At 35.4% G+C, this 24,601-nt stretch overlaps 2 long non-coding RNA genes across 2 annotated transcripts in view; one reads left to right on the forward strand and one right to left on the reverse strand.

Moving 5' to 3' along the window:
• The window catches only part of LOC150103467 (uncharacterized), a 212,735-nt gene that overhangs the window by 2,780 nt on the left and 185,354 nt on the right, over positions 1 to 24,601 (forward strand). The gene's annotated exons all lie outside the window — the stretch shown is intronic.
• Positions 7,449 to 24,601, reverse strand: part of LOC150103468 (uncharacterized) — a 112,854-nt gene continuing 95,701 nt past the window's right edge. Inside the window, exon 3 of the long non-coding RNA XR_016548835.1 lies at positions 7,449 to 7,803. This is a non-coding gene — a long non-coding RNA (uncharacterized LOC150103468). The remainder of the gene's footprint in view (positions 7,804 to 24,601) is intronic.

Consider the following 24,601-nt stretch of genomic DNA (forward strand, 5'->3'; position numbering starts at 1 on the left):
ACATTTCCCAATAAGGATTGTTGTCTTCAAATATGATTCAGCTGTTCATCTAAGTCTTTCCTTCTTCGTTTAGTTTCTAGTTGCATAGGAATTCAATGGGGAAAACCCAGCTATTCTCTCCCAGACGAACATTATCGTCATGAGAATGCATGCGGTGGCTTAGCAACAACTTGTTGTAGCACGAAGAATAGAGTAGTTGGTTCGAACACCTCGAATCTGGTAAAGAGGGCAAGGTTCAGGTAAATAGGATATGACGACGAAGAAAAAGATATCGCTTACTCTTGTTAAATCGCTGTCCGATGACTGGAAGAAAGAGCGGTAATAATATTCCCCAATATTGATTGCTGTAAAAAAGGTACATTTGCGAAGTGAATTTTCGAGGCCATATTTTCATTTAAAAATACATTTAATTTTCTCTCTCTTTTTGACTAGCCTTCTTCATTTCCTATCCTACTATTTTTATTTTATTTATTTATTTATTATTATTATTTTAATCCTATAACCTAATTTAAACAAGACTAATCCATCGCTAACAAACATTAATCATCAGAAATATTTCCAAGTTATCCTGAATTCCAATTATAATATCTAGCATAATCTCGAAACCAAATATTTTGTGAGAAATAAAACAATATTGGAATATTTCATCAAATAGCCAGTCAATAATAGTGAATGAAAGCGAATTTTCTCACTCATCTATAAGAGCATATTTTCAGGAAAATTTTCAAGATTATAATTATTTTTGAAGACTACGAAATTCTAATATTAGTGATTTATTGAGATGGCAGATTTAAACGAAAAACAGCAGGAAATAATAAAACTCAAAGGTATATTATTTACCTATGCATTGAGCACGATGCACAGCATCATACATTGAAAAAAAAAATATGAAAAATAATGTAAGCCAAGCTAATTTGGTAAGAAATATTTCTGCTAATCTTTCCTCTTCTATTTTGTTTAAGTAACCATACTAGCTCAAATTTACTCTGAAAATATATATTCTTAAATATCTCTTCAATATGGCAAAATACGAGTGCTACGAAATGTCCTTTTTGCTTTCAATTCATTTACATCGTTAGTGTAAATAATCGGCTGTAATTTTAAAATTGCTAATTTGCCCTATTTTTCATGTTAATACTAACAAACGTTATGCATCAGAAATTTCCTAGTCTTATTAAGTTTTGTCATTCACAACATTATGTTGATAAATAAATCAGACAAATTAATAGCATTTTGGTTACACATATTCACAACGAAGGGAAAATTTTTTTTTAGCAACGTGTAATAATAATCCCGTATAAATTGATATTATTCTGAAAATGTGATTAAAGGATTAGAAGATTAAGAATCTTTTGTGTTCTGTCTAGCCAGGTATACGTAAATGTCATCTCTCTCTCTCTCTCTCTCTCTCACTTTTTCAGGGATTATGTTATGTTCACAAGTGATTCCGATTGTCGTAAAAGAGAGAGTAACCACACTACTAGGAAATATCAAAAGTTAAATCGGATTTCTGGGAAAGACGGAAGTACTTTATACTTTTGGTTCTTTACCTATTCTCCGCTGGTAAAGAGGTTTTGTTTTTCTTTTAGAGTTTCGGGCAACATTGGATTAACCCCCCCCCCCCCCATATATCTTGGTAAGTAAAACATATCGTCAAGGTAGCTTACAATTTATAATATGTCAAGGTCCACTATTGCTGGTACATTTTTGCGTTATTAGAATGCATATATCAACCAAAGTGCGGATTTTCATTGGTGGGACCTATCATTCGTCATCTTGGCAAATTCGTAGCTACGTGCCCCCCCCTTTTTTAAGTGTGTGACCATTTCGATAATTGGTAAAATATCCTACCACTAGCGCCTTCTGACATCTGTACACTTGGCAGTTGTCCAAGTGTCTCAGTGATCCTACACTACCAGACAAGACTTTCCCATTTATTAGCATATACAGTAGTTATTAGTCCTCTAAGCAAATTTTCACTGTATTTATCCTTTACAATATTAGATGTACTCTGTTGCATTTTTGTAGGTCATCCGAACGCTTTTGATGGACCCCTCCCCTGTTGAATGCAGGAATAGTTCATTAGTCCCGCGATGTCTTTGAACACCATGGAGGCTTGGAATTAATACTACTTAAATCATTACATCTTCAACGTATGGAGTTGGTTGCTCCTCAATTCCGAATGGTTCATATAAATGAAGTCCTTGGTTGAGAATGATTCCTTTTAGATGTCTTTCCCAAAATTTGCAACAGCTTAATGGATCCTTTTTTTTTTTGTCATTTGTACGCATATAAAAACTTCACTCTTGCTGCGTGATTTTAATTAAATTTGATATTTCAAAACACTTTTAAAAGCTATCGAGCCAATTTTTAAATCGAACCCTTTTTAGTGGCAAAATGATTCAGACTGATACCAAATTATGTTTCAAACAAAAAGACAACCAATAAAAGACCGCAAGTCTCTGATCTCTCCTCCCCAATGCTATAATCGGTGAATCCGCATTCTAGATGCGATGTGAATTTTATTACATTTATTAGACCCATCCAGGAAACACTTTTCACAATAAACCGAATGAGTATATGCCAATAGCCTTCTGCCTATTAGGTTTTGTCTATCTGGAATAAGATACCCATATATAGTAACGCACTCAGGATTTAATCTTGGGGGGGGGGGGCGACTTGAGTAGACGATTTGAGAATAGATACTACGCATTGCATACGACCTATGACTGAGCATCTGCAGTGATCATCAATACATAATACCCGTGATCTCCTCTGACCTGGCCCGAGCACTACCTCGTTCGCCTTGCGTTCACAGCGGCCGTGGTTCCCAAGAGCCGTAGCGTATTCCCCCCTTATGTGACCCCTAATTCATAAGTAGTATAGAAATAGAAGACACGACACAACATAAATTTAAAAAAAATTAATTTTAATTAAGAAAAGATTTTTCCAAAAATTTTCTAGTGTTTTTTTCCTTTTTCTTTTTTTTGGGGGACCCAGACTTCCCCCCCACCCATGGGTGCGCCAATGTCCATATACTATTCAAGTTAACAAATAATTATTCAGGTATTGAATGGTGTCACACAAAAAACTGTTAATAATCGAAACGTTTAAAATATTTGAGTTCTTAGTTTGCAAAGATAAGGCAGAGACTCAAAAATATATTGCATGATTGCCTTGCACTTCACTTTTTTTGTGCCACCTCCTAGGATTCCAGAAATCTTTCCATCGCAGTTGGAATGACTTAATAATTCCAAAAAGCTGGCAAATATTGTACCCTTTAGCAGTACAACAATAGGTGGTCTCTGTTGGTCTGTGTCTTCCAGGAACCTACATTGACATACTGTATATCCTAACCTTTTCCCTCATGGCTTAGTTCCATCAACGACTCTTGGAATTTCATAACGGAAACTAGTTATGACGTCAGTACATAATGCCCGTTAATTGTCTTTGTCCTTTTTGTTGGTTTGTCTATTTTGCGTGGTTAAAATAGGAATTTCTTGGAGGGAGGAAACTCTGTTGTCCCTATCTGAGATTGGATAACTCACGTTTAGTCGAAAAGCATTATAAATATTATGTGCATCCCAGAATGCATTCGAACGAAATTCCAGCTAAAGAGTACATGTTCTTCTTAATGTGTTATCGAGGTGTCTTACTGCAAGAAGAATGAAGAGTTTCTTAAAATGGATGACTAAACTCTTCAGTTTGTTAGGAGCGTAGTTACTAATATTACCCATTCTTTATTAGATATATTTAAACAAAATTTAATATAAACATCATGTTTCGTATTCAAATAAAAAGCCGGATAATATCAACCATATTTAAAATGGGGTTAGAACAAAAGAAGAAAGAAAAAAAAAAAGGTCAAGTTGTATGATGTCAAACTCTTCTACTCACTCCTTATGAAGAAGACAAATCCCATAAGTTGGATCAACTAAAGTAGACCACTTACAACGCGCTAGTCTTATGAAAACAAAATGGTACAACAACCTTAAGAAGTATTTCTCTCCATGGAAATCAGAACAGTTTTAACTTAAAAGGGAAAATCATACTGCCCAATGTGTTGACTTTACTAAATATATAAATACAGCTGAAGACAACATAAATTCATGCACCTAAAAATAATAGGATTTTTAAAGTTGTTTACTCTTCAACTTTCTACTCAATCGTGTGCTGAATAATTTTCCCACTTGTGACGCAATTATAACTCCCTCCCTTTCCTTTCGGGAATGTGCTTTCATTGGAATCCCCACCCCCCCTTGTCACCCTTCCCATATTGCTGGTTTTGGAAAATGGCAGTTGCGCCACTGTTCTTGTCTTTCTGCTGATTTCCTTGATTCTGTCGAAACTGCAATTGTGAATACTCCACATGTTTAAATGTGGCGAATCTACCAAACAATGATGAAATATTTGACTTTGGATTACACTTTAGATTACATTGTTTTTCCACTCTTTATATATATATATAATTCTCTTTTTTCTTTTCTTTTTTTAAAGTGCTTCAAACCTTTGCTCTAAGATAAGGAAACACGTGTGGTAAAATGCAATATGGTGAAATGTTAGCCGACATTAAATTGAGCAGAGATCATAAATACGTGGCAATATAACAAAAAAATCCACAGTAGGTAGCTGTTTAGTAGTCGATACAAATAGGCTTTGGCGTCACAGATGCGATGCGGTTTTTTTTCCCCTCTAAATGACAACTTCAATCAAGAAAGATCGTAGACCAATCGACGGTACTAACGTGATTGTAATCCTGCTGTATAGACTAAGCATGATACTTTTTTCACGCCTTTGATAAATAGAGTGCTGGGTTGACCTGATTCCCTCGTGTTTGCTGGTGATCTTTTGAATGCCATTTATGATGTATTGCTTAAAAGTGCTTATTATTATTATATATATTTTTTTCAACCCCAAACTTTAAGACAGTTCTAAACTATATGAAGATAGCTGTTTAATGATGACATTATTGTGGTATTTGATCCTGTTAAATGCCGGCCTCAAGCCAAAAAGTGGGGTTCGAATCCCACCGTGGGCATGGATGTTTGTAATTGTCTGTGAAAATACGAGTGGTGGTGGTCGGCGGTAGATAGAGTTGGTGTAAATAATGAAGGTAGTGGCAGTTGGTGGAGTGTGGAGGTGGAGAGTTGTAGAGTGAGTGCCCTCCCTCGATGAGTCTTTGGACTCCCTGGAGGTGTTGCATAATAATAATAATAATAATAATAATAATAATAATAATAATAATAATAATAATAATAAAGCAGGTTTTATTTCTAGAGGGATGTGGGAGTTGAAGGATTAGAAGTGAATGGAGCGGATATCTTAATAATACTAAGTATTCTGGTAGTCTCAGCAAGGCAATGGGACTGGATAAGATTTTGCCATATGTTTTAAGGGAAATCTGCTAAGGAACTAACAATGCCATTGACCTGACTGTTTAATGAAGGTCTTACAATGGGAAGAGTCCTAAGGAATGGAAAAAGGATAAGACAGTGTCATATCATAAGGGTGATTGGTGGTGGCAAAATTAAGGTATCAAACTATAGACCACTTCGTATTTATTCTGTGGTTATTAAGCTTTTGGATAAATTAGTAAGAGCTCATATACAAATTTGAACCGTATTATTTATGGAGATCAGCAAGGATTGATAAAGGTGCTCTTGTTTCAATAATCTTTATTACAATTACCATTTTAATAAAGTAATACGAGAAAATAATAGATGTGATGCATATGATGTAATTTTTCTGGATGTGATAATGCATTTGTTTGCTAGCTTCATATATCAGGCTAGTAGATTGGATTGACGTGAAGGTTGCGACTGGTTCCATGGGCTGAGTATCAGAACCATTATTACTATTCGACCTTTATGTCGAGGCAGGGGATTATTCATTTATATGCATGTGATCTTAAGATAAAGAGCTATTTACCACGAAGTTACAATAACTTATATTTTTTTTTTCAATTGGTTACACTGCTCAATAATGTAAATGAAGGCATCGTGAATTAGTTGAGATATTTGATTTGTTTTGGCTAAATTACCTGCAGAACTATGACTGCTCCTACTAGAAGACCAAGGAAGAATAATGTCCAGTGATCCCATTTTTGTAGACCGAAATTACACCAAGACTTAAACACAGTGAGTGGATGATCATGTTCATAAATTTGCTAATCAAGTATCACTGGCAAATCACCATAGGAAGCCCATCCACCTGGACTACCATAACAAGAGGGGAGATTATCAATGAAAGGACAAGCCATTAAACAGAGTTATAACCACAAAATGATAACGTTTGAAAGAGTGTGACATGTGATGCACTTGAATTTTCTATATTATTATGATGATGCTAAGTTTCATAAATACACCGTGCATATTTCGCCAGATCTTCCTGTATATGCGTTTTCTTTGTTAATAAACGGCTACCCATACACAAATTTTCCTTTCGCTGTGCCGAATTTCGAAGGATATTCGAATTTCGAATGCCCTTCGCCACAAGATTTCTTAATTATGATATCCCTTTCATTTTGTTTCATTTTTGATTTAACTCCAAGTTTGGTGTATATGAGTGACTAGTAATTGTTCGTTGTGTGTTGCCATTGAAGATGTGCACGTTCACGTGTGATCACACTCTTAAAAAAAGCGCCTAATTAATGAAAACAAACAAACAAACAATTATCCGATAGAATTCGACTGCGCATCTTGTGATTGACTGATTGTTACTGCGTATTTTTTCTGGCTAGTTTATATTTTGTGCACGACTTTACGAGAGTACCCATTTCCACGAGACTGGCTAATACCTTTAACTGCAAAGCCCTTATAAATTTCTTTCCATTCTGGATAGAATTATAACCCAGAATTTCTAACCGAAAGACAAATCTTGCATCGCTCTCGCGGCTGTGCTAAAGAGAAACTGTGAGTACAATGTTCAAAGTATGATATAAAGGAAAAAAGAACTTTCATTCTGAATGATTGAATACGTCGATTGTGTAGACGTAAAAGTGTTTTATGCAGATCTCAAAGGCTAATTGATGAAGAATATGACAAATGCCAAAAGTGTTTTACCATTCAACAATTCAAGAGGCTGTTGATTTGTTAAAAGATGGAAGGTGAAGACGAACGTTATCAGGACTGAAACTTCAAGAGGTTTTTTGTTTTGTTTAAATAGAAAATAAATCCGAAAATAAGAACGTGGGCTTGAGACCCCCCCCCCCCCACTTGGTTCAATTTTAGTTTCAATGGGATCGTTTTGATTCACAAAATGAAAATTTTGTGAAAGTTTTATGGTTTGGCAAAACTATCATAATGCCAAACCACCGGCTGAATAAAATTTGAATAATTTGATATTTAATCGACTCAGTTTAGCTTTTGGTTTCAATCGGACTGTTTGTAACGGTTAAATTATGCAAAACAAAATTTATGGTTGGCATACATAACTCCGAAAAACAGGTCGACGTGTCAATACATATATTATAACTTCCAACACATTGAACAGAGCTTTTAGAACAGACATTCTAATAATTTAGCGAAAATACTGTATCGTGATAGCAAATTCAACTGTAAACGGTTTATCTTTATGTGTAAAATTTACATTTGGTCATCTGCATACTATAACTTATGAAGGTTCTTTGTCCATTAGACAGGATTCAAGCCCAAATCTGTCTACACATGGCTACTAGCTGAGCAATTCCCATGATGAAGTAGGTGGCGTTCTACTTTTTTTTTTTTTGGTGAAATGCAGTGTTGTTGTAGTTTTCTCTTTGAAGACGTTTGGACTGCTTCCACTGTAGGATGTCCTAATTTGAAGCTGTCAAAAAATAAAATAAAATAAAAACGTATATATTTATAAAATTCAAATACAAACATAAATTATCAGCATCTTTTATATGAAATTGAATATTATGGACTCTGCTTGCTATGCTTACTCTTTTTTTTTTTTCTTGCCATCTGCGTTTCATATTTGGTATACAGTATGTCTGATGATGCCTCGGCTTTGTAATCAAAATTGCACTTCTGCACTGTTGACACACACACACACACACACACACACACACACACACACACACACACACACACACACACACACACACACACACACACACACACACACACACACACACACACACACTGCGTGTGAGAAACATAGCGCTAGAGACTAATTCTTACCGGTTTTAACCACACAATAAATGTCACCTACAGAGCACTACATCACACCACTAATTACAACGCTGTTTAACAATAGGCTACGCGTAACGTCAACCAGTAATAACGACCCATTAAACCAGTAATCTTGCACCCAGTGTAATTTGCTCATCACATAACGAAATATCAGTTTTTTTTTTTTTTTTTAACCGTATGTGATGTAAATCACTTCCCACATACAGATATTATTGTACTCAATGAAATTCGTCTTTTTTTGTTGATATTTATTTATATTCTGCCTATTTTTGCATTTCTTTTTTTAATCTGTATTTTACATGCAAAAAACAGATAATGCCTTTTTCTCGGTTTGCAGTATGTACCATTTGAAATCAAGTTTCAAGCTGGTCTCATAAGTACGCTGTGAGCTTTTGAATCCCTCCCTTCCCCGCAAAACAAAACATTAGGTCGTTAACCATTTTGCGGAACGAAATCAAAACCAATAATACGTTCTCCTTATGAACTTTTTTTTTTTAGCTCGCAATCAAACAGAAATGTATAAAATGAAATTCAAACACTAAGCTGTATAATCGTGAGTTTAGATGCTTTCCACCAACCAACCATTGCAAAATTATAGCAATTATAGAAAGAAAAAAAATCTACATATAATTTCCAAGATTTCTAAGAAAATTACTAAGTTAAGATGGTCAAGAAATTGTGATGAAATCCGTGAGATTACTTTTGTGTTTGTAGCTTAGTTCGGCTAAGAAGGAAAAAGTAAATAGGCATTGATCCAAAATTCTAAGAACTTCGAAGAAATTAGCTTTAAAACTTAATCTTCTTATGTCCATTTAAAAGGCGTATGGAACTTTTAAATAAGCTGGAACACCCAGGGTTTTTAAGATGAATGCCGTAACTGAATTGTAATTAAAATTGCAAAGAGACGAGGGCATTCTCTGAAAATTTGATTGTCGTTACAAAATAAATACTGATAAAATAAAAATATAAAGCAAAAAAACGGGAGAGGGGATTGGATGATTCTTTATCGCAAAAGGATTAAGCAAGCCAGTTCTGCTTTTAATACGATTCTGAAAGTTTTATGGCTCTTTCAGGAATACCACATGGTATTCCTTTTAATCTTCCAAGAATAAAACGAGACTGGTTTTCTAATGTCTCAATTCTTGCTTTAGCCGTTTTTTCTCCATCTTCGCGATAGTTTCGTTGTATATCTTTGAGGAATACACCTTGATTCCTGAAATCTTTTTATATCTCCCTTATTCTTGTGGATTGGTATCAGATATTTGATTTTCGTTTAAGATCTCAGTAAAGAACTTGACCAGACATTCAATATCCACGCCTCTCTTTAGCATCCACATCTCCATAGGAATTTCATTCACTCTAAGGCCTTCCTTCCTGTTCTTTGCCTTTCTTAAAGCATTTCTTCTCTCATCTCTTGATGGTCGAGTCATTCCAACATTCTCAGCCAAGTCACACTTTAGTTTAAACATTCTTCATTCAGAAATCCAGTAATATCGTCTTCTTCATTCTCCTCCTCCTTTATCAGCATCCTTTCCTCTTATCTTTGCAAGACTAAAAAGTTCTTTTCCCCCGTCAATTATTGAGACTTTCGTAGATTTAAAAATTTTAAAGCAGTTATTGGCATTTTATGTTGAAATTTCAATCCGTAGATTAACTACTTTACTAAAACGTTCTCCATCAATGCGATTTTTTCTCCAAAAAATCTACGTAACGCGGAAGAGTTACGTAGTTTTTATGCAGTGTATATTTCATTGAATTTAGGAGACTTGGAAATCATGAGATATCAATTAAGTAATTTAGCAGCAGTTAAAATAATTAATACGAGATGATTATTATGCACTTCTCAAAACAGGAGATATTTTGGTTTTCTTGGAAATTATAAAGTTATAAAAATAATTTACAAGCGTAACGCATTTATTTTAAAATATTCTTAATATACAACATTGTAGAACACGCAACTGCGTACAAAATCATGTTTAGACTTATCGAAACGATTGCTTCAAGAGCTGGAAATTGCTCTCACAGAAGAGCGGGGAAATATCCCACAAGGACTGTGATCGTCTTCTCCGGTCCATGCAATCAAGATGTATCGCTGTTTGGGCTGTTAATGGGGACCATACGCCCTATTAAAAAATTAACAAAAGCGTTTTTGGCTATTCTTGTTAAAATTATTTCGCGCTAAAATGTATAATTTGTTAAATTTGTAATAAATATCGATTATTTAAACAATATCTCACCAATTGCACCCTATCCATAAGTAAGATATATTTATTCATGTATTAAGTACCCAATAGTTATAATTACTTGCAGAAATTTATAATTATACGACAGAAACGTAAATATCCTCTACATGTTTTAAGCAGTGTATTTGGTAAAACATGGCAATACTAAAACATTAAAACTTGTGAACAGTTTTTTAAATTTTATTTGATGTCTTCACGTATTCAGTGTTTACTTGTTTATATTCATTACCTGATTATTTATCATATTTTATTGCGCCCTCACATTTAATTAATGTTCCATTTCCTTTTTTTTTTCTCATTTAAAAAAAAACCCTTGTGTATATTAGTAGCGACGCCACACGATCAAAACCAACAGCGATGCAAAAACTCTTAACTTCAAAATTATTACGCAGTATCGAAGACGTCAGAGTATAAAATTAAACACAGTTGCGACGAGAATCGAGTGTTCGGTCAAATGTTGTTTTTATTTATTTATTTATATTTATTAGTTTTTATTTTTACAACAAGATCAAGGGGGGCTTAATTAGAGATCGTATTCTTTTGACACTGCAGTTACGACGTCTAAAATCGACATAGAATTTTCCTTTTATAATTATAATTAGTGTTTACTTATTTAACGGAGTGTATTCATGATGGTTTTATGCAATGTTCAATGCAAGTACTGAAAAGACCTTTTTAGTACTTGCATTGAATAACCACATTGGATGTACTTACAGCGCAATCTTCTAAAACTTACACCCGAATCAACTGTTAGGAGTTAGTTAAAGACAGTCAGACAGACAAACATTTGATATGAAGTCATCAGCCTCTATACACAAGTAGCCCAGTTGCGAAGATACTTCGGGCGCAAACTTTGTTTGCTCACACTTGGACAACGGATTAAACCAAGAATATAATTTCTTCATCATGATCATCGTCAAATTCCTGACATGTACCCTCAGGAGGTGTACAGGATATTATGATAGTACTACATGAAAAGTTACATCATTACTAACTTCCTGTCTACAATTTTCCTCCAAATTAATCTGTTATCTATCAAGACTTCAACATTATCAGATCTTACATTTCTTTCTTTTAAGACACTTTTTTACTGTATCAGTACATCTACATCTTGGTCTTTTTCTTGCCAACCTACTAATGAACACTTGTTTTGCTAATCTTTCCTCTCCCAATGGATTCCTGGATGCTGACAATGACAATTTCTTTCCTAATATCTTCATTTTTAATGTGATACTGCCATTGATGCCATTTGTTCACTCTCCCTAATCATTCTCAGAATTTTCACATCTGTGATATCCAGTCTGTGGTCAAGTTTTATTTCTAACCCAGTTCTCAGATCCATAAGTTAAAATCAATTTAAACACTGTCTTGTATACAGCTAATTTAGTGTTCCGACTAATTTCTCTCTTATTCCATATAAATTTATTCAGATGACTTCCTACCATACCTGCTTTGTTGATTCTGTTGTCTATTTCCATATTTAATTTACCATCTTCACTAAAAATCGTACCTGCCTAAGTAGCTTGAAACGTTTTACTTGTTCTATAGGTTTTCCATTCACGATGCAGTTGACATTTTCAATGTTTCTACCTATTTTCATTTTTATTGCTGATTTTCATACCAAATTAATATAACGGTTATTCAATTTAGTCAGGGAATCTTGCAGACTTGTACTGGATTTATTTATTTATTTATTATTATTATTATTATTATTATATAACACCTCCAGGGAGTCCAAAGACTCATCGAAGGAGGGTACCTGCTCTTCAGCTCTCCATCTCCAACACTACTAACCGCAAATGCCTTCATCATGTACACCAGCGCCATCTACAGCCGACCACCACCACTATTTTTTTGACCACCACTCAGATTATATTATTTAAAAGTATAATATCATCTGAGATTAACATCACCAAGTTTGATATCAATTGAATACCACTTTCATTCATAATGTGATCCACACAGATGATGAATAACAGTGGAGATAATGTGCACCCTTTGTCTGATTTAACATCAAACCATCTTCCTGTACCAGCTTCAGTTACAACTCAAGGTGGTACAACTCAAATAAAGACTAAGTATTTTTTGATATAATGTCCCATTGACACCATATAATCAGTGGCGTAGTTACAGCTTTTGTCGCCCAGACGGCAAACTCACGGGCGATCCCTGAGTTTGTCGTCCCTCTCAATGCATACCAAAAATACTACAAAAAAATCAAAACGACGTATAGGGAAATAAATTAAAACTGTTAATTTTTGAAGTAAAATTTTAATTTCAATATTCTAAAATATTATTTTTCTTGCTTTACTGTTAACAAAATCGTCGATGACATTGGCGAAGTCTATTTCATAGTAATGTAGGTAATTCTTAATTAATTTTATTTAGAAAACCTCCTCTCACAACTAGCAACACTTACAGCAACTGTGAGGAAATTTGCGGTGGTATTACAATATTTGGAACTGAGTTCTCGAGAATGTATTTTAGAATTAACTGCAAAAGTTCAAAAAGGTTCAAAGTGCAGCCAGGGGCGGAACTCCCCCCCCTCTCCCCCCCTAACTACGCCACTGCATATAAATGTAGCGTTTAGAATAGCTTTCCTCTTGGTACCTTGTCATATGCCTTTTCCAAATCTAAGAAACTTAAATACAAATCCTTGTTATGTTCCCACGATTTCTCAACTATTTGTTTAAAGTGAAAATATGATCCATACAATCTCTATTTGACCTGAATTCAGTTTGTTCTTCGTCAAGCTTCCCTTCCACAATCCTTCTTAGCTGTTTTTCAAGTATACTTGCATAAATCTTACTAGGAACACTCATTATTTATAGTTTAGGTCTATTAACTATTACAATAATTGTGTTTCAAAATGTTATTTTCTACTTTTAATAGTTGGAAGGTGATTATTGTTATTATTATTATTATTAAACCTCCATGGAGTCAAAAGACTCATCGCAGGAGGATCTACTGTCACATACACAGTTTATCATACCGCACCTTAAATATATTTTAAGGTGCGGTATCTTTGACTCCATGAGGTCTTGTTTAATAATAATAATATTTGCCATCTCCGCATAATTGCTCATCACTCTCCAATCCAAAAAACCTGCTCTGACTTCTAGGGATGACCTCTTGTTCTCGCTCTCTCTCCCTGCCTTGCATATTTTAGCAATATGAAAAACTTTCTCAATTTGTTTTCATACTCAACATTCCAGAGACTAGAAACCAACTTGGTCAATCGTCTCTGGATCTTTTCCAATACATTTTCATCTTTTTGAAAACCAGGTGACCAAATCTGTGCACAGTAATCCATATGTGACCTGATAAAGTCTTATACAAGGGAACCATAACATCCTTACTTCTACAAGTCAGTGCCCTCCGCATCATTCACCAGTAACCACTGTGCTGTCCTCACAATTTTAGAATTATGTTCCCGAAATTTTAGATCCTTGTCCAGAATAACTCCCATATTTCTCATTTCATTTCGTCTACATCTTCCAAGATATTTCCACTGATTGTGTACTATACTTCTCATCTTTGCTTTCCAAATTTCAAGACTTTACACTTTGCAACTTTACAATGGACATCCCCACTCATTTACCCAGTCAGCCAGAGTCAAGTCCTCTTGCAAAGCCACACAGTCCAATCTACCTCTGATAATTCTCCCAACTTTGCATCATCTGCATATCACCATTCAGACCTCTCCCAATATTATTCACAAATAAATTAAACAGCTTGTCATGTGAAAATTTACCAAGGGCCGTTGAAAAAAAATAAATATACCACTCTGTATACATCACCCCTATCCAATGCATTTGTCACCTTATTATAATAAGTAAGCAAATTGCTAAAACACGATCTTCCTTTAACAAATTCATGCTGCACACTAAAGAGTATTTTTCTGCTCTAAATATTTTGAATCGTGGTCGTAACTAACCTCTCTAGCACTTTAACCACAACGACATGCACACACACACACACACACTGGCCGATAATTATAATGGAAGGTAATGTGGTAACGCTTCAGTATCCATCATGCTAGACCATCAAAAGAAAGACTGCGGTAGGTCTTTCTTGCTCCGATTCTTCTTGTCGACTACAGGAATTTTGTTAGTTTCTTTTTTTTTTTGTTAAAAAAATCAGCTGTAGAGCTAATAGTATTTCAGGCATTTAGGATTTAGGAACACAATATGACGGAATTTGTCTGCCGTATTATTGTCCTGGAAGTCTCGAAATCGTCAGTAACTTTCTAATTTTAGCGGAAATGCTAAATTATTATTAAATGTCTCCATAGCGTTAGAGGATTCATCGCTGGACACTCATCAACACTGCACAATCTATCCGTGTGCACGGCCACTCACTACATAATATTTTTATTTGCTAACTGCAAGTGTCATCTGGCCGATTTGCTTATTTAGCGTGACAAAAATTCAGTTTCCGAAAGCTAAAGGCAGAGCCCACTAACTACGTATGAGATCGGCTAACTTACCTTACTGAAAAAGTCATTATCATGATTTCTCTCGCCATGACCAGAATTGAATTCAAATCTTCCAGCTGTGCGAGAAAGAAACTAAGGAAGCTTTGAACACAGATCTTTCAAATAAAGGGCACTGTCGATCCCAACTGAATTAGGATCAACTGTGGTTAAGACCACAAGATATTCAAGATTTTTTGATTTCTTTCTGCCGAAAGACTAGCGTAGGTATGGTGAACTTTACTTGGTATAGCATGGTGTGATTTATTTTGGTCATTTATGCAAGGACTGGATGAGAAGAATCATGTCAGTAGGTTACGTGTATCACTGGACGATGTACGTTTACGCTGTCATGATCTGAGAAAAGTGGGAACTTGGAATTCTGCAAGGTGCGCCCCAATGGCCTTGACTAGGGACAAAAATGAGTAACTATCGTTTGAGCAATTGGCTATGTGCATTTGGTCCTATAAAAATTGGAATTTCTTTTCAAAAAATCAGTTTTTAGAAATATTGATAATTTGCTTCCAACACTTGAATAAAGCTTTCAATATAGGAATAAAAGAAAGACAGAAAATTTGATCAAACAGCTGCGATTATTCGTCATTTTTCTCTTGTACAGCTTTGGTACTTTTCTTGGAAAACCAAGGCTTCTTTGATTTGAGACGAGCATTTAAAGTGTCCAAGACGAATATTTGAATGCCTATAAGAACACTTTCAGTAAAGTATTCAGTAAAAAAAAAAGTTTGCATAAGAAAATGAAAAAATAATCAAACAAAGAAATGAGACAGACGTCACAAAGATTCATACATTTGGTTCCTATAATGCCAGCCGTTTTTATGCACCCGGGAAGCTGTATGAGTCTTCCTCCATGAGATCAGAAATCCCACTAGGTTGCGATCTGAATTGCCCATCTAGACAATTCAAGTAGCATCCACAACGGACTTATGAGGATTAGCAGGAAGTGATTTAGAGTGTTTGGAGAGTGATTAGCGTTATCTAGCATTCTAGCGAGTATGTTAACTGACTGCTTGTCAGTCAGTTAACATTTCGTTAAGTGTTCTGCCTCAAATGCATTAGCAGTATTCCAATTGAAACTTGTATTGCTGACCATATTACGCTTATCAGTCTTATTGCGTACACTTAAAAAATGTACTTGGAATTCTGAATTTTTTTAAATTCATGTGTATATTTATCCACAGGAATCCAAGTTATGTTGAAGTTAATAGTACAGTATATTAGTTATTCTTCGACAGTTATTAGTTATTATTATACTTAATAATAAGAATTCAAATATCTGTTATCGACCTATTTTCAATAATTATTGATAAACAGGTCAATAATAGATAAAAAATAATATAATAATTAAAGTAATGTTTCGAAAACCTTAGATAATCTTTTTTTTTGTTTGTTTAAATTACTTTTGAAGCTGAGTCAATTTCTTTTTGTAAAGTCTTTCCAATTAAGGCTTCAATGACTGACTTTGGATTTGTTGGCACAAATCATGAGAAAGGCCACTGTTATCAGGTATTATGCCGACAATTCTGTTTGTCCAACGAGATGCCATAAGAACTCTCAACCTTCATAGAACAATGGATCCAACTTGTCTCTTGAAGAGGATGCAGAGAGAAAGATAACTCGAGAACAAGACAAAAGGACTTACAGATCTATCTCAGAATGTCGAACTCTGTTTTCTCTAAAGATAGCTGGATTTATAAGGCATAGAAATCCTATGGACAACCTCCTACACAAGTAAAGAACGATGGTGAGGACTTCTAATTTTTCTGTGAGATGGATGTTATAAATGGGGGATGTCAATTTAACACCAGTAAATGTAAGGTTTTGCACTTTGGATCTCAAAAAAGTAAAGCTGCATATCATATTGGAGACGTTGTATTACAGGAGGTGTAGGAAGAAAATGACAAAAACAACACGAAGAAATGCTAGTATACGAAGAAGAATACTGACAAGTCTTTACTTGTCAGTATTCTTCTTCGTATAAGGATGTGGTCATTCCGCTGTACAAGGCTTTGATTAGACCGCATCTGGAGACTTCTACGTCGATTTGGTTACTCGAGTTCCTAGGTGAGAAGCAAGCAGTGGAAAAAAGGTGAGAGGCGAATAACGAAAGCAATATCGGGACTGTGGAATACTGACTATGAAAACGGGTTGAGAGAATGTAAATTACAGACACTAGTAATTTACATTACTAGTGTCTGTAATAATAGCGGAAAAGGGACGATATAATTGAGACATATAAAAATTGTTAAGGGGTGCTTATCAAATGGATACCCAGGAGATTTTTGAAAGGGTTGAAGGAGGCAAGGGAATAGGGACAAGAGGTCATTCTTGGAAGTTGTGGTGCGTAAGAGAGTGCGACATGACTTTTTTTTTTGCAGAGTGGTTGTGAGTGGAATTTATTGTCAGATGAGATAGCGAGTGTGCAAACATTGAACCAGTTTAAGATGAGGTATGATAAACATGATCTCTGTTAGAATGCATCTTACTATTGGCTCCCTCGATGAGTCTTGACTCCAGAAGGTGTTTGTATAATATTAATAATAAAATATTTGATATTGATAGAATCAAAGAATATTCGATAAAATGAAGCGGTCTATTCCACTTCTAATATCAACTGGGAGGAGGGGAGGAGATCTATGATGGACAAAGAATTCCAGATGGCAAAAATAAAAATATCGCCAACGTAAGTTACCCATACACATTGAGAATGATGGAATTAAAAACGCGTTGTTAAAAGTTCTGCATGTAGCGAATGATGAACCCACAATAATTCCTACTGCATAACGTGTTGATTTTTCAAAGTATCCAGCATTGATAGCAACACTTCGGGAGAAAAAAAAACAAAACAAAAAATCCATAACGAAAAAAATTCACTTCTTTCTTTACTTTGATAAATAAAGATTAACTTTTTTCTTTAATTTTTCACATTTTTATATTGGAGGAGGGGGGAGGAATTGTCCACGGAGCTAGTAAAACGACATTTGTTTCTCCAGCTCTTTTATATATAGGACATCTGATACAATCCACTATAGTCTCAGTGGAATATTAGTTTCATGAATCTTAGGTAATCCAAACATCGTAGGAAGTCTGGTAATTTCTAATCCTATCTTTTAATTCCCATGACGCTACTTCCGGTAGCAGCTTGTTGAGTTTGCCCATCTGTGATTGCTTAGTCTCTTGTGATGCGCTGAAGAGCAGAATGATCTCTAAGTAAAAGTTAAGATTTTTTATAATATTCTTTTTATCCTGGATAACCACTGTTCTCCGTTTATTGGTTAGATCACATTACTGTTCCTTTCGTTAAAGGAAAGAGTTTCAAATTCGGATAGGGATAAGTTAGGAGAATGAGACTTCGCTTTGTATAAAACGCGATCGCTTCCAAACGTATTTTGCTCTCCGTATTCAATGGACATGTTCCACAATCCTTTGGGAAAAGTTGCGCACCTTAATCAATTTACTGGCTACTGAAAGAAGACAGAGCTATCCTTATCGGTTCCATGAAGTTCGGATTTACATAGCAGTCTGATGTTTTTTATTTAAAAAGTCTTCGATCCATGCGAATTTTAAAAAAAAGTTTCAGATGTATACATTATATACAAGTTTGATTTTTTAAAAAGTCCTAGTTTGTTTTTTTTTAATGAGAATCTTTCCCACAGAGGTTGGACACTTTAAATACAATGCATGAACTAAAGTTTAGATCAATCCGGCATCAAACGTAGTCTTTTCGTATACTTCAGGCTTCCCAGTGATCCAGATGGAAGAACACTTTTCATGTAATGTATCAGAACAAATAAGTAGGATAGAATAACGAACAAGATCTAGAGCTATTGATTCATTAGCATAGCTTGATGATTCGTTAGAATATTATTTTGTGATAGACATGCACACAGTAAGAAAGATGAATTAAGTTTAAGTCGTTGGATATACGGCCGAAGCAATTAAGGCTATGAGGCCAATGTACAGTATGTTGTCTGTTAATTACTTGTGGCCTTTTGACCAGTTTGGGATGGATATTAGCTTGAAAGCTGTGCAGTTTCTGTTATATGGCAAGTGTGGAATCGTCAGACACCCCAAAGAAGCCGTTTTTTTTTAATTATTTTCTACTATGAAAGAATGTTAAGTTAGATTTTGCTAGTGCATTGCTTAAACACGAATTTTGCATAAATTCTGTGAATGCAAACAGTCATCGAAACTAAATAAGATTTCATAAATCTTGTAGATCTTGGAATAATTTTGTAATAGTGTGTTACCAGAGGAGCATCTATAGCAGGTTTCGACAGAATCTTTTGTTTGGCAAGACCTGCGTCTCATATGGAGGTGAAGGCGATTTTCGTCCCTCACGACAGGCGACCATCCCCTTGAACACACACATACACATACATAAAATACTCGCCATTAGGAAATGCAGACAAGAAATGGAGGATGTTGAAAGAATGTTTCGAGCTAAGAAAGACTCTCGATGTCCTCATCCTGAAATAGTTATAACAGTCACTGAATAAAACTTGTAATATTCTACAATGCTTCATAAAGATCCAATCCCCTAAATCTTTTAACAAAATACGAAATCATTGAATTGGACAGGGATTGCAACAAGCAATAGAAACTTTTTAATTTGAGTGTCAGCAAATAATGATGCCAACAAAAATATAACAATAATAAAGCCTGGTCTTCGTTAGTTTATTTGATTTTGTAAGTGAGAGGCCTCTGGTTGAAAAAATGAGTAACAACTATCTTTTGGACAGTCCTACATCATGTATGTTCGTCCAGGAAGATATATCATTGCTCAAAGCTAGTCTTACTGATACAAACAGCGAACATCGAGACTGCACAATAAATCAATACGTAGTCACAGAACATCCTCCGATTATCAAACCCCTTGAAAATGTCCATACAATTGCTCGTTGTAAATGAATCCAGTGATTCACAGAGACCAATCAGCCAGTGGGAAGCGGCATGAAAAATTAATCTTCTGACTATATTCAACAGTAATCTTTATCTACAAAATCCTAGCAGATGTTGGATATAATTTTTCCTTATAATACTTCGAAGCTATACGCTCTTTTTGACCCGATGAGTTCCATCAATCCTAAACTTTTGCATGTCTCATCATTTCTGATCTGTCGTAGAGCTCGTTCACACTGAAACTCGACCTGATTTTCGTTAAGAGTTACTTACTTATTTTTTTTTTTTTTAAGTCCCTGAAGTCACTCGTCTTCTTTGTGTCTGTGTGAAGACAGGAAATCAGTCTTTCTGTTTTGAGATGCGACCTGAACTACGTATATAGGTCGAAAGTATCACGTGATAAGATATTTGAAGGCCTATTCTTACACTTAGTATGTATCGTGTTGCCAGTGTGGTATGAGGTTATTTTTTTAAGACAATTGTTTAATACTTTATTTTTTTTTTATTGAATTCTACTTTTATCCCTTTCTGTCCAGAAGGAAATGTTTCAAAAGTTTATTTATTTTCATCATACTTTCGAAGGAGAAAAATATTTTAAAATCTATTTCGAAAAATAGCCGCTAGCTGTCAGCATTTTTTCCCTAGCAGGATAGTCTGCAAAAGTATACCACGTGAGTTCTTACGTAATGTGGTGACAATCTGATTACACATTTTAAAAAGTCATAAACATATCATTACACTAGCAAAAAAAGAGAAATCAACATCTCTAAGATCTAGAAAGTAATCGATTTAAAAATATTTGAAATAAAAAATAAATGTTAGTAAAGTACAAAACACAAATATCCCATCTGACGACTTTCCAAGTAATCTTGACTTTTGTAAACACAATTTTAGGATAAGGTGATAAGCTTTCTGTCTAAATATATTAAATTATCGTTTAAGTATATTTTCGCATTTATTTTACTATTGAAAATTATCCAAGCACTGAAAAATCTTTAAGTAGTTACGAACCAAAATGCATATTTAAAACTATAATTGCAAACACCTGTAAAAAAAGTTCGCCAAGTTCATGAATAGTATATTTTGCCGGTTACACTAAAGAAAAGATTTCACGATCGTTCTATTTCCCTTCAATTATTATACTTTTCCACATGTAAATCTTTTAAGGAATGCGGAAATTAGTATCTGTAATCAGCGACTTTTATGTGTCAAAAGAGAACAGCACGTAAACTCCAGAAGTTTAAAAATCTACGTGATGTCTGGAGGTGGGAGGATTGAAGGCAATCATTTAATCACAAATGGACCCTTGATTTTTCTCCAAGAAACTAAGGGTCCTGGTCGAAACGGGAATGTCAGCTGTGTGAAACCTTTGATCCAAAAAGTATCACATCAATAAAAGACAAATTACGATATCTTCAAAGACTGCATTTTTAAAGAAATTTTAAGTTTTCGATAACAAGCATACCCTTTTCTTGGTGTTTTGTCTCTTTAGCAGTACCACTCCACCCTACGGGACCTAAAGGATCATTTTGTCTACTTCATCGTACGAGAACGTGTTTGGCAGGTTCCTATAAATCTCTTCGTACACATATTCCCCTCTATTCATAATTCTTTTTTCTGATAAGGGTTTTTGTCCTTGTCATGCCGAGATATTCCAGTGTTTTTTTTTCCCCTCTTGGCTCTTTTTGCCACCTAAAGCTTTATCACGATTTTTTTTATTCCGTTTGTGATTTACGAACCTGTTTGTGAAGGATTCTGCGATAACATCTCTCTGTAACGAAACAGTTGCATTGAAATCACGAAGAAAAACAAATTAAACTTATAAAGAGCCAAAACATCATAATAGTAAACAAACGACACTCATAAGATAAAAACAAAGACAATGCATACTTATTTTATTTATTAATATCTAAGACCTGTTCATTAGTCATTCATATCTAATAAAAATTAAAGCAAAGTGCAGGAGTTTTCTGAAACTTTGGTATCACAAACATATGCTTAAACATACTGTCGATATACACCGCTTGGGAAGAAGCCAACGGACACAATAGTGTGAAGAACAAACAACTATGGCGCCCACCTTAATAAGATGCAGAACTTCCTTTCACAGCGATGATTACAGCAAATCCTACGGAGCACACTTTCCACAAGTGTACGATAGCGATCAATGAGAATTTGGGGCATTCTTCCTGTAAGCACGTAATGAGGTCCTCGCTGTTGTGGGACAGAGGTCCTTCACCTCACCTGATACTCCAGGTCATCCCACTGATGTTCGATAGGGTTGAGAACAGGGCTCTGTGGAGACCAGTCAAGTGTGGTGACGTTCATGTCCACAAACCACGAAGTTACAGCAACAGCAGCCTTATGACGTGGTGCATTGTCTTGCTGAAAGAGACGATGGTCAGTTCCATAGAAATGCAACAAAGCAGAAAGCATTGCATGTCCAGAATGTTCAGATTCTGGACATGCAATGTCCAGAATCTGAACATTCTGGTGAATTCCGAAAAAGTGGCATGATGCACCTTGTTCAGGACCATACCATCAAACCGCCATCTCCTCATTTCATAGCTGGGGTTACGCACTCTGGTAAAAGACGTTCACCGGACATCCGCCTCCACACCTGTCCATTTGCTCGGTAGAGGATGAAACGTGATTCGTCGCTCCATTATCCAACTTTTCAAGCTTCCACGTCCCGCTGTACACGCTCTTTGCACCACTGAAAAGGACTCTGTATGTTGGTTTGAGTGTTGTGAAGCTTGCATATTGCGTTCCTAGCATGGAAACCCATGTTGTGAGCTTTGGTTTCTGAATGTTTTTGTGCAGATTCGTGTTCCAGTCGATGCCGGGAACTCCGTATTTAATGTTTCCCGACGAATGGCGGTTTTTATATATTATCCTTCGTAGCACTTGTAGCTGATTCCCTGCGCTTTCATCTCAGTATGGTATTACGTATTGTCGACCTGGGATGGCCCAATTTGTCAACAACTTACCGAACAGATTGGTCTGCAACGTGGCATCCTGTCACATCGCCTCTTTCAAAACTCCGTCAGTTCTCTTCTAGGAGCCATTTCACCTGGACACAATCGCAATGATTCGGGAACATATCTTATATCTCCAATTTATACCAGCTACAAGCACTTGACTCGTTAAGTGGCATGATGCACCTTGTTCATGGGAGATGTCCGCTGACTTCTTTCCACGCAGTGTATAATGGGTATCAACGTAAAATTGCACCTAATTATTGTAGGATGCTAATGACAGCAAATCCATTTGTTTTCAAAATAGAATTTCTTTTTTTTTTTATGAATGATGGTTCGAAAATTTCATAGTCGTAGTGGCAAACGAATCTGTAACGTGATTCGTTTTGTGAGTTTGATTCTTCACAAAGTTTTATCAGTACGAAAATTTCAGCTAGGTTAGATTAGATTATGTTAGGGATGTCGTTCATTTATTCTTGTTTTATATTCCTCCAAAATAATGTGCAATGGCGACTTTGTCGATTTGCTAAAAAGGAAGTTACATCAGTTTGCCCATGAGGACATCAGAGTGTTTTCACATAACATTGTCCGTGAAAATGAAAGATGATTCTAAAAAGATAACTGAGAAGTATTTATTTGGAACGACTCAATCAAGTGACCACTCGATACATGTTAAAGACATCTTATCATGTTGAGTTCTTATGTTTTCAAAGAAACTTGTGACAGGAAGCAAAAAGGGAAGAATACTTTGCCGGCCTGCTTGACAAGTGGTTAGCATAACCGCTGTCCAACTAGCAGGCTGAGAGTTTGAATTTCGTTCGTGAGCATGGATGTTGTGATTGTCTTTAGGAGGAAGATGAATTCCATCGTTCGGTTGGGATTACCGCCCTGCTTATTAGAAGCCTCAAGTGGCTTCAAAAAGTTCGATGTTTCGTCCCTAGAGCAGGTTCCGGACTATGTAACAAATAAATTAATTAAAAATACAAATAAACTATTATGGATTTTTTTGTTACTTAGATAATGTCAGTTTGAGATTTAATTAATTGGTTGTGGTGTTATTTGTATAATAAACAGAGCCACAAAAATTTTTTAAAAGAGTCGGAGAAGCTGTGCAAAGGGATCAGGACTCTCTTTGTCATCGTTTAGATAGGAAAGGTGATTTCTTGAATAATATCAAGAATATATTATTCGTATTAATGTTAATGGTTGACCAAGTCATTTGGCTTCTTAGAAACCTCATTATTGCTTAATCCCATTCGCACTGCTATCGCTGTAAGGTTCATTTCCTACTGGACGAGTTGCCTCTTGGGAGATGAAAAACTCGAGCTTCTAGGCGGAGAATCCCTGCCACCTCCATATGAGACTGGATAACACCTTCTGCAAAGCTTTGATAACGGTTCTTGGCATCCTAAACAGGATTCGATCTCATCTTTCCAACCAGGTTAAACATTTCAAAATCGAAATGTTGAACCTATAAAACAGAGTTGTTTGATCACTGTAATAAGTGCAATATTTCAACATGTCAATATGCCAAAAGATACCTTTTATACTCATTTTGTTCGGGTCATTAGATCAGTTATTTTTCTAAACACAGCATATTAAAATTCGAGGAAAAACGCCTGCCACGCATCACAAGACATCCCTTGAGCGTCAGATATTTCCCGGTCAGTCAGTTCATCGGTCCCTGAATCTCCTCTCATTTCTTCCTCTTAACGCTTTGAGTTCATTCACTGCAAACCATCAGCTAACATAGACGTCGTAAGACGCAACAGAAGATCAGAGAACAGAAAAATTGAAATTAAATGTGCAACA

The sequence above is a fragment of the Typopeltis vanoorti genome, chromosome 9, assembly GCF_054136105.1.
Source record: "Typopeltis vanoorti isolate ZY-2024b chromosome 9, IOZ_Tvanoo_1.0, whole genome shotgun sequence".
Taxonomy (NCBI): domain Eukaryota; kingdom Metazoa; phylum Arthropoda; class Arachnida; order Uropygi; family Thelyphonidae; genus Typopeltis; species Typopeltis vanoorti.